At 36.1% G+C, this 16,183-nt stretch overlaps 1 protein-coding gene across 1 annotated transcript in view; it reads left to right on the top strand.

Moving 5' to 3' along the window:
* PolZ1 (DNA polymerase zeta catalytic subunit) overlaps positions 1-15,698 on the top strand; it is a 409,350-nt gene extending 393,652 nt beyond the window's left edge. Inside the window, exon 32 of the mRNA XM_067138984.2 lies at positions 9,493-15,698. The gene's annotated coding sequence lies outside the window, so the exon portion shown is untranslated. The remainder of the gene's footprint in view (positions 1-9,492) is intronic.
* The last annotated feature ends 485 nt before the right edge of the window (positions 15,699-16,183 follow it).

Here is a 16,183-nt window from a genome sequence, read left to right as displayed (position 1 = left end):
GCACTGGACCACCCCTATCTACAACCCAAGGGCCAATCCAACGGAACAGCATAACCAGGAGTTGAAAAGGATGCTACGGGTCCACCTATCAGACAAAGAACATCGACTGTGGGACCGTCCGATACCACAGTCACTCTTTGCCCTGCGACAGCGTATCAACCATGTCATTGGCTATTCCCCAGCGGAGCTGTTCTTTAGTCAACAGCTATACGACACCGGGGATTGGGAGATTCATCCACCACCCACTTCTGGTCAAGATGATGCTTTAACGGCAGTTTCCATTTACTGCTATTATTATTATTATTATTATTATTATTATTATTATTATTATTATTATTATTATTATTATTATTATTATTACAAAAGAATATCTCTCTTCTTTTAATCATCCGGCTTCTATCAGCCTCAATATCATAATCTGGCTTTTATTCAGCCTCATTACCATTATCCCCGGTGCAGTATAACACTTCGCACTTAACATAAATTAATTTGGGAGACTCACATTTCTATTTACGATTCAGCCTACCGGACATTGACATGCAAAATGACTCCCACTTTCATCCCGATATCTTAAAAACATGCATATTTATGTAGAAGACTCTATCCTTTGGGAAATTTAAGTTAACTGTAACACTCACATTGTAAATAATTCATGGTTCACACGTTGCTGTCGTGTCTCCATCTTCTTGATCAGCAGTCTTAAAACTATAGATTGGAGGAATTTCCTACATTACGTGTGAAGTATACAAGAAATAATTTAAGAACCTTCTGACGATTCATAACAATATGTAAATTGTTGGTACCTGGAAACAATCTAATGAACATTAACCCTCTTTCATTACGATATTCACACTTAATCAATTCTAGGATCTTATAACTACGTCATGCATTAGTTTTCCTGGGGTGAAAATAAAATGACTGGTTACCCAACCAAAGAAGAAAAATTCCCTATAAAATAACAAACTAAGAAACTACAATCCCTTTGAAACAGCTTGTGACAGTTACCTATACTATAATTTACTTACATGCATAAAATTATCTATTTACAGTTAAGGGATGATATAACTTTCAGGTCAAAAATTTGGAAATGTACTTATTCCTTCAGCATTGTGATCAGTTGTCATCAGACAGGTACATCCATAGTAGCTTAAGCTGCCATCAGAATGTCTTCAGTAGAGATGAATCCTGGGTTTGTCTGCTTCTGTGTCACTTTCATGCTGTCTGGCTCTTCACCTGACATCGGATGGTCTAGAAGTTCTCTGACACGCTGGGATGGTACACAGGCAAACAGCTTGTAGATTCCTCCTGTATCTGACAATCTCACTCGGACATATATGCAAATGAGGAAATTATTCTGTTTCAGCTATGTTAACTTTATGCCACATACTCTAACTCGATGCAGCTAGAATCACTCGTAGGCTCAAATGTACTAGCCCAGTAATGATATTGTCTTGTAGCTCGTTACCTATTTCCTCTCATTTATATATCACAATTACTAACAATCAGCTAGGTGCTGAAGCATCACACGTTCACCTGAACACTGTTTCTGGATACAACAGTTTAGCTTGTATAACACTTTGCGTGTTAATGATCTTATATTCGCCTAATTCATGGCACTCACTACATGTAGGACATGTTAGTCACTATGCTTTTATGGTATTCAGCAGATGCTGCCCATTCTGTTATTATTATCACACATAAGCCACTATTCCTTCTCACCAAGTTTAGTTCCTGAATCTATTATTGTGACATTATAAGTATTTCTATGGCACTTCACTTTCTTTGGCCCTTGCACTTAATTATGTTATGTACATATCAATCTGTACATAATAAAACATCACTGACTGCCACACGGCTCAGTGTAGGCGAATATCACTCACTTCACTAAACTTATGTGGTTTCACACATGACATTAAAACCTCACAATGACTGAATAATTCATAACTCCGTAGCACTTGAATAATTCATTTACACAGGTCGATAATGCACACTGAACAATATGATGAATACACTGCATTAAGACTGCACTGAATAAAGACTGCGTACACGATGAGCAGACACTGAATGAAGACTGAGTACAAGACTGAGCAGATACTGAATAAAGACTGAGTATAAGACAGCATAAAGACTGGATAAATATTGAGTAAATGGCTCCAAAAGCTCCTTTCCTTTATACAAGAACTGGCCTGGTGCTGGTAGGAGGGGTAAACCACACCTATTTCTCAAACATTGGTCCACTAATACTTGTTTCTCAACATCGGTTGAGGTATCAAATGATAGCTCAAATATTCCTCTTTCCACTGATCAAATTTCATTCTGATTGCATCGTAGGTTTAGTCACAATCTCCAAAGCATCATTAGGTAATTTTCTGTTGGAGACGCCATGCCGTGGGGAATCCTGGCTTTCTGTCTCACGGTCTAGACATCTGTTTACAATTTTCTGCACCCTTATATGATGCGTAATTAGTGATCCATTAATCAGTATAACATTCCCTGATTCACATGGGTCCTTATTCATAAATATCCATTGCGTATTTCAGAATATCTTTTATTATTATTATTATTATTATTATTATTATTATTATTATTATTATTATTATTATTATTATTATTAACAACTGAAGGCTGTAGGTTGATTTTAGTGGATTTGCAGGGAAGATCACAGAGAGTGGCAGGGAAGATCACAGAGAGTTACTGTTTCACATGTTGACACGACGTGGTAAGCACCTCCCTTTGACCTGAATCTCCGATCACATGCCACGTGCCTTCTTTCTTCTCTCTCCCACAAAAAGAGAGCGTTTTTTTTTTTCAAGTACAAACTGGCGCAAGCCCTCCTTTCTCTAGGTACGCGCAGTGAGACCCTAGACCTGCCAGCCAGCAGAGAGCCACTCGTGCCCCATACTGGGCAAAACATGCTGATTTTGACACTATTTATCATAGAATGGTGCAGAAAACAGCATATTATATTCACAGGATATTACTACATGCTCCTAATGATGATGTGAATGGTTTCAATACGATGTATAATCCACTACAATATTGTGCAACACACTGTAATATCCAGAATGGCGTCTTTGACACTAGATGGTTGTAGGCTTTAGCCACTCTAGAATTTACAAGAAAATGTATTCTTCTAGCTGGCCAGGCAATATATATAAGCAGGTGGTCTTGATGGTGGAGTTGAGTTGTAGTATAACAGGAGTTGTTTTGATGAGACGTGTAGAAGTCGTGTTTTTGGAGTATGTGAATTGGTTTGGTAGAGTTGGTAGTTGACATGCAGTGGTTGCAGTCTTCTTATTCTTCGTGATAGGCAGTTGTTCAAGATGGTGTTTTATTGATGTGTGTGTGACAAATGTATCACAGTTTGTAAACAAAATTAGGGTATACAACTGACAGCATTTTGTGTGCATCTTTGTGGATACATCATGTCTATAAGAAGTAGGCGGAATTCATCATACAAAGAAAAGTCTCTCAATGTTATCCTGTCAGGCCGAAGATTTCAGGGCTGAAACTAGTGTTCATTGTATTGATTAGGAGGAACAACCACTATTGCTATATTCGTTAACAAATTACATCATCAGTACGGACTATGAAGCTTCATTGCAAACGTTGCCTTATCTTGGACCTTTGAAGTTTAGTTCAGCATGGCCCACTTTTAACTGCATTTGACAATCTTTTTGAACTGCCAGGGGATTTTTATATCTGCCATTCATAAGAAATCTTCAAGTCTCTATTAATGGAATTTAATTTCATTAATTAATTCCTAATCCATGCTATTTGCATATTTTATGGCAGTAACATTCTTTTCCTTTTTAATCTTTTTAAGGGCTAAAGCTGTATTTGTTTGTCCCTTTAATCTGTAATTGCCTCCAGGAGAATACAAATCATATGGAAAGATGAAACATTGAAAGGAACACGTAACAGGAAAGTCGTGATAGGTCAGTGTGGAAAGAATTTTAATTTATTGATGATTTACATGCCACTGAGGCTGAAAAGCCCCTTTATGTAACATCTTCATATAATACAGTACAGGTTTATGAACGCACTAACTACATTTTTATAATATTAAAATATCAAACTAAACATTAAACTTAAAAAAATGAAAATACATATAGCAAATCCAGTAACATTAAAACATACATTATTTAATGAGTAAGAAAGTAAATCATTAACCCCATTTGTTATTTTAGACTACAAGGATCTAAAGAATATAAAGCTAAGGCAGAGAAACAATTTTCTTAGAAATATACATATTTCTGATTGTTGGACACAAGAATGCCTGATCTCAGCCTCTTGCATACTCCTCCAGAGTCCAGCTCCATGGCTAAATGGTTAGCATGCTGGCCTTTGCCCACAGGGGTCCTGGGTTCGATTCCTGGCAGGGTCGGGAATTTTAACCATAATTGGTTAATTTCGCTGGCACGGGGGCTGGGTGTATGTGTCGTCTTCATCATCATTTCATCCTCATCACGACACGCAGGTCGCCTACGGGAGTCAAATCAAAAGACCTGCGTCTGGCGAGCCGAACATGTCCTCAGACATTCCCGGCACTAAAACCCATACGCCATTTCATTACTCCTCCAGAAATATACATGTTAAGGACTGCTTTTAGTTGGGTACAGTTAAAGAGGGGGAAATACAAAGACAACACAAAAGGCCAAAGATGAATGCAATAACAGTTTATATAGGTCTCAACATCTTCATATGCTGCCATCTTCAGATAAGTTGGCTCACTCCTCATGAAACGCAGTTCATCTTCATCCATTTATCTCGGCCCTTGATGAGCTCATTTCTGCTTACCAGCTGGATCTGGAGGACAGGCTCTTGACAGATCTTGAGTCTTGATCTGCGAACTGTAATACATTAAACGAAGGAGGGGGGGGAAGGAGATACAAATATAAAGATGAGTACAGGTGGTAAAAGACTAGAAAAAGAGAGAAAAAACAAAAGGAAAAAAAGGAATCCGACAGGTCATATTTATATTAGATATCTTCATACGAAGTAAATGTTTGGCACAAGAATACCACATGCATGCCTAGAAAGAAAGGTTAAAGGAAGGCGGCCAGTGGGAAGGCCATAATTAATATATTTATTTATTTTACATAATTAATACAGTATATTTATTTGTTTTACATTAAACTCCATTGTCATAAGGCAGCAGGAATAGATGATATTAGACCTGAAATGGTGAAGTATAGTGGGAAGGCAGGGATGAAATGGCTTCATAGAGTAGTAAAATTAGCATAGAGTGTTGGTAAGGTACCTTCAGATTGGGCAAAAGCAGTAATTGCACCTATCTGTAAGCAAGGGAACAGGAAGGATTGCAACAACTATCGAGGTATCTCATTGATTAATATACCAGGCAAAGTATTCACTGGCATCTTGGAAGGGAGGGTGCGGTCAGTCGTTGAGAGGAAGTTGGATGAAAACCAGTGTGGTTTCAGACCACGGAGAGGCTGTCAGGATCAGATTTTCAGTATGCACCAGGTAGTTGAAAAATGCTACGAGAGGAAAAGGCAGTTGTGTTTATGTTTCGTAGATCTAGAGAAAGCATATGACAGGGTACTGAGGAAAAAGATGTTCTCCATACTGGGGGACTATGGAATTAAAAGTAGATTATTAAAAGCAATCAAAGGCATTTATGTTGACAATTGGGCTTCAGTGAAAATTGATGGTAGAATGAGTTCGTGGTCAGGGTACTTACAGGAGTTAGACAAGGCTGTACTCTTTCACCTTTGCTGTTCGTAGTTTACATGGATCATCTGCTGAGAGGTATAAAATGGCAGGGAGGGATTCAGTTAGGTGGAAATGTAGTAAGCAGTCTGGCCTATGCTGACGACTTGGTCTTAATGGCAGGTTATGCCGAAAGCCTGCAGTCTAATATCTTGGAAGTTGAAAATAGGTGCAATGAGTATGGTATGAAAATTAGCCTCTCCAAGACTAAATTGATGTCAGTAGGTAAGAAATTCAACAGAATTGAATGTCAGCTTGGTGATACAAAGCCAGAACAGGTCAATAATTTCAAGTATTTAGGTTGTGTGTTCTCCCAGGATGGTAATATAGTAAGTGAGATTGAATCAAGGTGTAGTAAAGCTAATGCAGTGAGCTTGCAGTTGCGATCAACAGTATTCTGTAAGAAGGAAGTGAGCTCCCGGACAAAACTATCTTTACATCGGTCTGTTTTCAGACCAACTTTGCTTTACGGGAGCAAAAGCTGGGTGGACTCAGGATATCTTATAAGTTGGAAGTAACAGACATGAAAGTAGCAAGAATGATTGCTGGTACAAACAGCTGGGAACAATGCCAGGAGGCTACTCAGAATGAGGAGACAAAGGCTGATTTAGGAATGAACTCGATGGATGAAGCTGTACGCATAAATCGGCTTCGGTGATGGGGTCGTGAGGCGAATGGAGGAGGATAGGTTACCTAGGAGAATAATGGACTCTGCTATGGAGGGTAAGAGAAGTAGAGGTAGACCAAGACGACGATGGTTAGACTCGGTATCTAACGATTTAAAGATAAGAGGTATAGAACTAAATGAGCCACAACACTAGTTGCAAATCGAGGATTGTGGCGACGTTTAGTAAATTCACAGAGGTTTGCAGACTGAACGCAGAAAGGCGTAACATTCTATAATGATAATGTATGTATGTATGTATGTATGTATGTATGTATGCATGTATGTATGTATGTATGTATGTATGTGTGTGTGTTTTACATTTTATGGCCTACATTGGACCACTCTAGTCAATTATACAAAGGATTTCTTGATTTATCAGCCCAATCATTTTTCATTCTGAGAGTTGCTGCCTTCCTTTGTTCTGTTGAAAATACCCTCCCATTAGACCTTTTATTGATCTTGGTCTGTAGCCTGGTGTGTGTGTCTTGATGTATCTTAATATATATTATTTCACAAAATATTCTTTTTCCTTCTTGGAAGTTAAATGAAAACAGAACAGCTTCAAGGTGGCTGTTAAAGTCCATATGTGTGATTTCTATAGATGGCTGTCAACCTCTTGCAGCTGTTGCAATTGAGTTGAGGTGAGTACTTAGGCCATATTTTTCAAGAAGACCACAAATAATTGGGAAATGGTTTCTCGAGCACTGATCATGAGGCGAGCGATTCTTGTAGATTTGAGATTGTAAGTAAAGGAAGGATGGGAATTGAAGGGAATACTATTGAGATGAACCAGGATTGATGAGGAGAGATCTAATCTATCTGAAGACAGCAGTATAGAGATTGTCCTTGTCCAGTTATGTTTTTTTTTTTTCTTTTTTTTTTTTTTTTTTTCTCCCTTTCCCCACACTGACCTGAAATTGTTTTTCCTTTTATATGCTCTTTTCATTGTCCTGTCTTTCCATATGACTTGATTTGCACTCATTTGCTCCTTTCCAAGAGTACACAGTCAATTTTTGAAGCTGTCTACATGGAATAAGATTTTATGATCTTGTATAGCAAGCCATGAAAATTTTGATCAAGATAATAATTCTTGGTTTTGAAGTAAATTTTAAATAATGCACTGGTGTTAACCTTACAAACTTCATCACAGTCATGAAAATCATTTTTTGTCTGTATTGAAAGTTTCGTAAAATATATAGGAAAATATTTAAAATTTATTTCCACCTGTTCAGTACAATATATTATATATATATATATATATATATATATATATATATATATATATATATATTATATTTATATATATTTAGTACAATATATTATATATATATTATATTTATATATATTTATATTGTATTGAATAGGTGGAAATAAATTTTAAATATTTTCCTATATATTTTTCATCACAGTCGTCAACTGCTATTCGTTTCTGAGAAAACATTTTTCTCCTGTTCCTCTTAAAACAAAAATCACCACCACCACCATTCTTCTTAAAGTCCGTTGGCTTTGTGGAGATGTCGCTGATGACTGATCAAGCTAATCTTCGCATGAAACATGCGACCACACAGGTCACATCTGAAGATGCGTGGAGGACACGGTTGGTTCTGACGTAGTTTCTGCTTTTCATGGGTTTCAATTTCTTGTCTGCGATGTGCCTGCTCAAAGAGCGAGACACTTTCTGCAGTAGCTTTTTGCCAAAGAACACGGTTTTGTGCAGTTGTTGCCCAGGTGTTAGCATTTATTGTTGGCTATTCATAGACTTCTTAAACTGATCTTTATAACGTTTCAAAGGAGCACCTAGACGTCTTTTACCATGAACAATCTCACTGTAGTGAAGTTGTTTAGGCAGTCTGCTATCATTCATATGCTGGATGTGACCAACCCATCTAAACCAATGAGTGATGATGAAGGCTTTTATGCTCTTATATGAGCCTTGTCGAGAACTGCCTCATTGCTTATGTAGTCATCCCATTTGATGTTCATGATGGATCTAAGTTTCTACTGATGAAAGCGTCCTGCTTTCTTTATGTCACGACAGTATAAAGTGTCCAGGTTTCACATCCATATAGTACTTATTGTATATTCAGTCTCTTTTTAACTGTTTTAATTGAAAGCTATTTTCTTTGTTCCTTATGTATTGTGGACACAATTGTGTATGGACTATTTACTTACAAAATCCAGTGTTTAACTTGGCTACACATGCATATTTTGTCAACCTGAGCTGGGCCTTGGACTATGCAAATAAGTAGCAACTGCAAAAATGAAATGGCATTGTGCCTGTCTAGAAATCTAGATTATGGTTTCAAGTTTGAAAGGGTAAGCATGAATATGTATTGTCTTTATCTTTTTTATTGTTATACTTATCTTTCCTTTCTGTCATTTGCTTCCTCTACCTACATTGACTGTTATTGTATTCATCTTTATATGTTTTCTATCAGTTGAGGATCATAAGAATTTTTGAAATCTCCTGGTTACTGTGGTTGAATTGTCAAATTACATTTGTAAGTGTACTACAGTATGTATAGGTCCTGCTAATTCTTATTAGGTGTTTTACAAAGTATGCATATTGTGGAAATTTGAAATAAAGATGGGTTCTACAAAAACATGAATTCTATATGGATAGAAACCTTACTTCATATCACCAAAAAAATGACCCTTTTGAAGGATGTGTGTATTCATTCATACTAAAACAGAAAGCATGGCAATACCTGAGAGCCAAAGCTGAGTGGTTGAATCCTAAGTAACAAGAAATTTCATCAGCTATCCTTAACATGTTTATACCCAGAATTTTTACTGCCAAGTTTTAAGACTTTCATTTCATGTTAGATTGAAACAATTACAGTGACATACACTGCACAGCCATCACAGTAACACATTTTAGCAGGTAGTGTTCACTCTCATTAATATTATGAGACTGATAACTTTAACTTCCAAGTTCAGAGATTAGGTACTATACACAGATAATTTCTGTGAGATTAATGATGCAGTTAATAAATCCAATGATGCTACTGTCTTGTAGAAATTGAAGGTTATATGAAATGTTGATTCTGAAATAATTTTCTATATCTTCCATGATTATTTTTATGTTTCAGGTATGGTGATTAGCATTTGCATTATACTGCTCTCTTGTCAGTAGTATGACAATGCTGGAATTATTGAAGAATGTGATAGAGGAATGAATAGAGAGAGAATCATCTGTGAAGAAAATGAGAAGATTTTTAAGCTTTTAATATAAAATGATAATTTTTTAAACAGAAATAAGCAAACAGGGTTTGCTTTTTTAATCTTTCCCAGTAATTTTATTCATACAAATTTTACATTGATGTAACTGCCCTTTGCTTGTTATTGGTTGTCAGAGTTAGTTTTATATGTGTAAAATCTGTGGTTTTATTCATTAAGCAGAAGGTTTTATTCATTCATCAGATATTTTTGTTCTTGAGATGTTAATTATAGGTTAAAATACTGAAAGCTAGCATGGATAATTATGATGATAGTAATATAATGAGGGGCATTTGAACTAAATGCTGTGACTATCAAGTAAGAGCATATTTGATGAAAAGACATGATAGGATTTCACAGTTATGAAATGATAAATATAAAATTAATTTGTAATCTTTAGTTTTTGTCCCATCGTATTTCCTTCTCCTCAAACCCTATAATTGCTGCCTATAATTTTACATTAGCAAACAATTTCTGGAAGTTTTGTAGCTGTGATTTCCTTCGTCGTTGTGCATTCAAATATTCTTTTCTGATAAGAGAAATTCTTGGCTGGTTACATCATCTAATGCTGTTATGAGATTGATGTTACCAAAGCTACATCTTTATACTAAGTTGTACCATAACAGAATATTTAATCACCAAATAGCCCAGTATTTTCTCACTATGTGAAATGAAGACGTATTATATTTATTTTTTACGGTTATACAGTTGTTGTGATGTACAGATGGCATTGTGAACCAATGTATTTTATTATTATTGCAGTATTCTTCATTCCAAGAAATACTATTTTTTAGATTTTAAAAAGATGAAATTCTTCTTTCAAGTTATGATATTAGAGGATTAACTAATTTTATGATAACATATTTTTAAACAGTGTACTAGTGTCATAAGTTATGAATTTCATTATTGTCCATATTGACAATTAATCACTATCAAAGGGTAGAAAAAGGTCCACCTATTCAATACCATTAGTTTAATATAGTGTTCTATATAATTGGTACTAGTTTTTACCCTACATACGTTGGGTCACTTCAGCCATGATCTAATTGGAAAACATATATTTACATACAACCAGTAATAAAGAATAAAGACATACCAAATTATTTTCTTTATTATTGGTTGTATGTAAACATATGTTTTCCAATTAGATCATGGCTAAAGGTGACCCAATGTATGTAGGGTCGAAACTAGTACCAATTATATAGGACACTACCATATATTAAGCTAATGGTATTGAATAGGTGGACCTTTCTACCCTTTGAGAGTGCACTAGTGTGATAACCTTTTATGAATTAGCAGTAAGCTTACTCTGCCTTCGATATTTCTGCTGTCACATTTATCTCTTGAAAGGAAATGTAGTGTTGTTATTTTGAAGAGTTTATATATTGTTCCTAGAACTTATTATTGGAAAGGGTTAAGAAGTGTAAATTTATTATGAGTATAAACTTTGATAGTTTGTAATACAGTGCCAAGTCAAAAAGTTAGTTTTCCTAATGTTTTGTTGGTAAATGTGTGAATATAAAGCATACTGCTTTATTTCTGGACATTATTATTATTATTATTATTATTATTATTATTATTATTATTATTATTATTATTATTATTATTATTGTTATTGTTATTGTTATTATTATTATTATTATTATTATTATTATTATTATTATTATTATTATTATTATTATTATTATTATTATTATTATTACCTTTGTTATACAAAAATATGACACTATAGATATATACTAGTACTAGCTGATGTACCTGTGCTTCGCTACGGGATTCTCAGAAAGACTGACTTGGTGGTTTTCCTAACTGAATTCAACATTGGTCATTACAAAAACGTCAGTAGGAATGTAGCGATTGAAAGCAATGTTATGATATAAAATACTCGATCAACTGGAAAACCGCACACTTTCTCACTTTCAACGAACAATACTACGGTGCCGATCTAAGAGTCCAAAGTTTCAGAGCTGGAATAACCAGGTCGCAGACTGCCGTGAAAACTCCTCTGTCATTATTCCGTTAAATATGCACACTACTCATTCCAATCACTGGCTCAGAGTAGGGATTGTATAGCTCGAATACTATGATGAACCAGTGTGTAACGTACCAGATATATCAGAAAATGTATGAACCAGAGGAATGGCATGCTAAAGAAGAAAGTTATCTCGCACCCCATCTACTTCCCACCAATATACAGGCAGGCTGTTACAGTCGGTATGACCAAGCGAGTTGGCCGTGTGGTTAGGGGCGCGCAGCTGTGAGATTGCATCTGGGAGATAGTGGATTCGAACCCCACTGCCTGCAACCCTGAAGATGGTATTTGGGAGATGGTGGGTTTGAGCCCCACTGTTGGCAGCCCTGACGATGGTTCTCCGTGGTTTCCCATTTTCACACCAGGCAAATGCCGGGACTGTACCTTAATTAAAGCCACGGCCGCTTCCTTCCACTTCGTAGACCTTTCCTATCCCATCGTCGCATAAGACATATCTGTGTCGTTGCGACGTTAAGCAAAAAAAAAATATGGTATTCCGTGGTTTCCCATTTTCACACCAGTCACACCAGGCTGTACCTTAAAGCCAAGGCCACTTCCTTCACACCACTATTCATTTCCTATCCCATCATTGCCATAAGACCTACCTGTGTAGGTGCGACGTCAAGCAAATTAAAAAAATCTCGGTACGCTGCAGTAATCCTATCTATCGGGGATGAGAGGAAAGAGAAGACAAAAAGCACATCACAACAAACAATGGTCAATGTAGTGTTATTGTTGATAAAGTTTATGACCTTTCTATATTGTAGGCCTTCACATTAGTTTTCTTTCGACTCTGTGATATTAGGGTGTCTTACAAAATTATTTATATCGTAGACTGTAGTTCCTTATTCTCAGACTTTACATACCGATTTTCACTAAATTCTGTTTACCCATTTTCTCGTGACTCGGCACTGATATGTACTTAGTAACAAAAATCCAAATTCATGAATATCTTCGATTATATGCGGTATGGTAACAGTGTATAAGACATAAGTGATCGGAAATTTAATAACTTCTTACATAACTACTACTAACTTACGACATAACTTTTTTTTTTGCTAGGAGCTTTACGTCGCACCAACACAGGTCTTTTGGCGACGATGGGATAGGAAAGGCCTAGGAGTTGGAAGGAAGCGGCCGTGGCCTTAATTAAGGTACAGCCCCAGTATTTGCCTGGTGTGGAAATGGGAAACCACGGAAAACCATCTTCAGGGCTGCCGATAGTGGGATTCGAACCTACTATCTCCCGGATGCAAGCTCACAGCCGCGCGCCTCTACGCGCACGGCCAACTTAGACATAACTAAAGTTAGGTTAGTTATGTAGTATTTATCGATACGACCACTAATAACATAAATAACTTATTTCGGAATTACATTTCAGACCTTCCCCTAAACTACCATTTCACTCAGAATGAATAAAATAATGTGTAGCTTAGATTGCAGTGGTTCATCACCCGTCATTACATACCGATTTTCATTAAATTATCTAGCCGTTTTATCGTGATGCGTGTACATACATACATACAGACAGACAGAAATTACGGGAAAGTAAAAAATGCATTTCGTTGTCACTGTGGACATAACCGACACAGAAATACCATTCTTTTCAAATTCTGAGTAATGTACAGACAAAACTCTTATTTTATATATATAGATTTATCGATACGACCACTAATAACATAAATAACTTATTTGAGAATTACATTTCAGGCCTTCCCCTAAACTACCATTTCACTCAGCGTGAATAAAATAATTTATAGCCGAGTTTGTAGTGGTTCATCACCTGACATTACATACCGATTTTCATTAAATTCTCTTCAGCCGTTTTCTATTGTTGCTTGTACAATCAGACAGACAGACAGATAGACAGACAGACAGACAGACAGACAGAAATTACGGAAAAATAAAAAATGCATTTCTTTGTTACTGTGCACATGACAGATACAGAAATACCATTCATTTCAAATTCTGAGCAATGTACAGGCAAAACACTTATTTTGTATATAGATTACATTTCAGGTCTTCCCCTAAACTACCATTTCACTCAGTGCGAATAACATTATTGATAGCCTAGATTATAGCGACCTATTCCCCGACTTTGCATACCAATTTTCGTGAAGATACGACCACTAACAAAGTAAATATTTGACAATTAAATTTTAGGCCTTCCCCTAAACTACCATTTTTCTCAGTGTGTATAGCTTATATTGTAGCGACTTATTTTCCATCTTTGTCTAGCGATTTTCATTAAGACACGGCCACTAATAACATAAATATTTGAGAATTAAATTTCAGACCTTCCCCTAAACTACCATTTCACTCAGTATGATTAAAATAATTTATAGCCTAGATTATAGCGGTTCATCACCCGACTTTACATTCCGATTTTCATAAAATTCTCTTCAGCCGTTTTCTTGTGATGCGTGTACAGACAGACAGACAGACAGACAGACAGACAGACAGACAGACAGACAGACAGACAGACAGACAGACAGACAGACAGAAATTACGGAAAAGTAAAAAATGCATTTTCTTGTTACTGTGGACATGACCGATACAGAAATACCATTCTTTTCAAATTCTGAGCAATGTACAGACAAAACTCTTATTTTATATATATAGATTATATAAACAAAGTAAACACATATGCATGCATGTGCACACAAAATTTCTGGAAGTATGATCCAGAGTACACTTCCCTCAGATGTTCTGCTGTGATACGGCGGATGGTTTGATTCACTGCACCACAGTTACAACTAAGGGAAGTTCACATACCCCACTTACAAAGCAGCAAGCCACATCATCAAATTCTATTCAAGGCAACCCATGTTCTTCATGGGAGATAAAAACCAGCAGGAGGCTGCTTGGTGTTAAATAATATCTGCCATTTGACAAAATTGCCAGTGTTATTCAAACATTTGTCATATTTATCGTGGTGTGAAAAGGAATGTCTCCTTTCCTTGACAATAGAAAATGGTGTCCTGTTCATTGGATACCTTTAATTGATTCAGTGTTACACATCAGCCATTTCATTTCTTTAATGGATATATCTGATCTTAATGGAAAGCCACTTCACTTTTCATTTTTCTCATTTGTTCAAACCTTTGCATATTCACAGCAACATTTCCATACTTGTTATAAAGACATTACTTTCTCTCCATATACAGACACAATCCTCCTACAAATGTTGTCAGATTTTGTGGTTTTGCATGTAGAAAATGGGTCACTCTACAAACCTCCTTCTGTTACTATCCATTCAGTAATAAAATAATAATAATAATAATAATAATAATAATAATAATAATAATAATAATAATAATAATAATCGTATGGCCTCAGCTACCGTGTGCAGACATTTCGATTTGATGCCATCTGGCTGTCTGCTCGTCAATTTCGACGTTCCGTTTTACTCTAGGTCCGTTAGATGGCAGACAGCGTAAACCGGATCTCTCTTGGGCGTCTATGGCTGAGATTTAATTAATTTTGTTGGGTAAATACCAAATGTATCACCAGAGATCTTTTACATGCCGACATCGTACGACATGGAGTGTCGAATGGACTTTTTTCCGCCCTGCAAAAATCCGACTACCTCTGCCGGGTTTGAACCCGCTATCTTGGGATCCGGAGGCCGACACTCTACCACGGATCCACAGAGGCAGCTATCCATTCAGTAAGTCTATCATGTTGTAATAGTCACTGTACCAATGTTCTGATCTACCAGCCAGTTTGCAGTTTATCAGTGTGACTACTGAGTACCACATACATAAGTTTGGTGAGCTCTGTTCCTTTGTTCCTGAACAATAAAACAAGAGAACTTACTTTTTGACTTACCCTTTTATATTTTATATATTTCTTCGTATGCTGTCTTATACTGTACGTAATCATAGAAATGCAATATTTTCTTTGCTAACTAGAATATTTGACTTTCCTGTTTCAAACCATAACTGTACCAAAGAAGTGCATAATACATAAAATAATCTACTTTTCTCCTTGTAAATAGTTTACATGAAAATTTCTGTGATACAAATATATTGAACTTCTGTTTGAGAATCAGTAAATGTTACGTTATTAATATCTTCACATCTGTCTCAGAATGATTGTGTTCCTATATACAGCGTTAAGTTACGGAAAATGTATGGGCATAAGAAACTCAATAATGTAAGAGAGGATCTGTCATCCATTTTTTCCTAAACTGCTTAGTTAATCATCAGGGGTAACTGGTTCATATCTCTTTAAGTCCTGCAAAGTAGTGCACCAAATTCGCAAAAGAATGTTAGCGGTGAAGAGTGTTAATGTTAGCATTCAAATTTCCCATGAAAAATGCATGGGTTGCACAGAAATGATCAGAATCTCTTCTAGTGAACAGAGTACAGACATGAACGCATGACTGAGGACCTCACGGTATCCACTGTTTATATCTGCTGTGCAGTTGGCAAACAATACTAGTAATAATAATAATAATAATAATAATAATAATAATAATAATAATAATAATAATAATAATAATATTGGCTTTATGTCCCACTAACTAC

The sequence above is a fragment of the Anabrus simplex genome, chromosome 1, assembly GCF_040414725.1.
Source record: "Anabrus simplex isolate iqAnaSimp1 chromosome 1, ASM4041472v1, whole genome shotgun sequence".
NCBI classification, from domain to species: domain Eukaryota; kingdom Metazoa; phylum Arthropoda; class Insecta; order Orthoptera; family Tettigoniidae; genus Anabrus; species Anabrus simplex.
The sequence above is the reverse complement of the archived record's forward strand: the minus strand, read 5'-3'. Positions and strand labels throughout refer to the sequence as shown.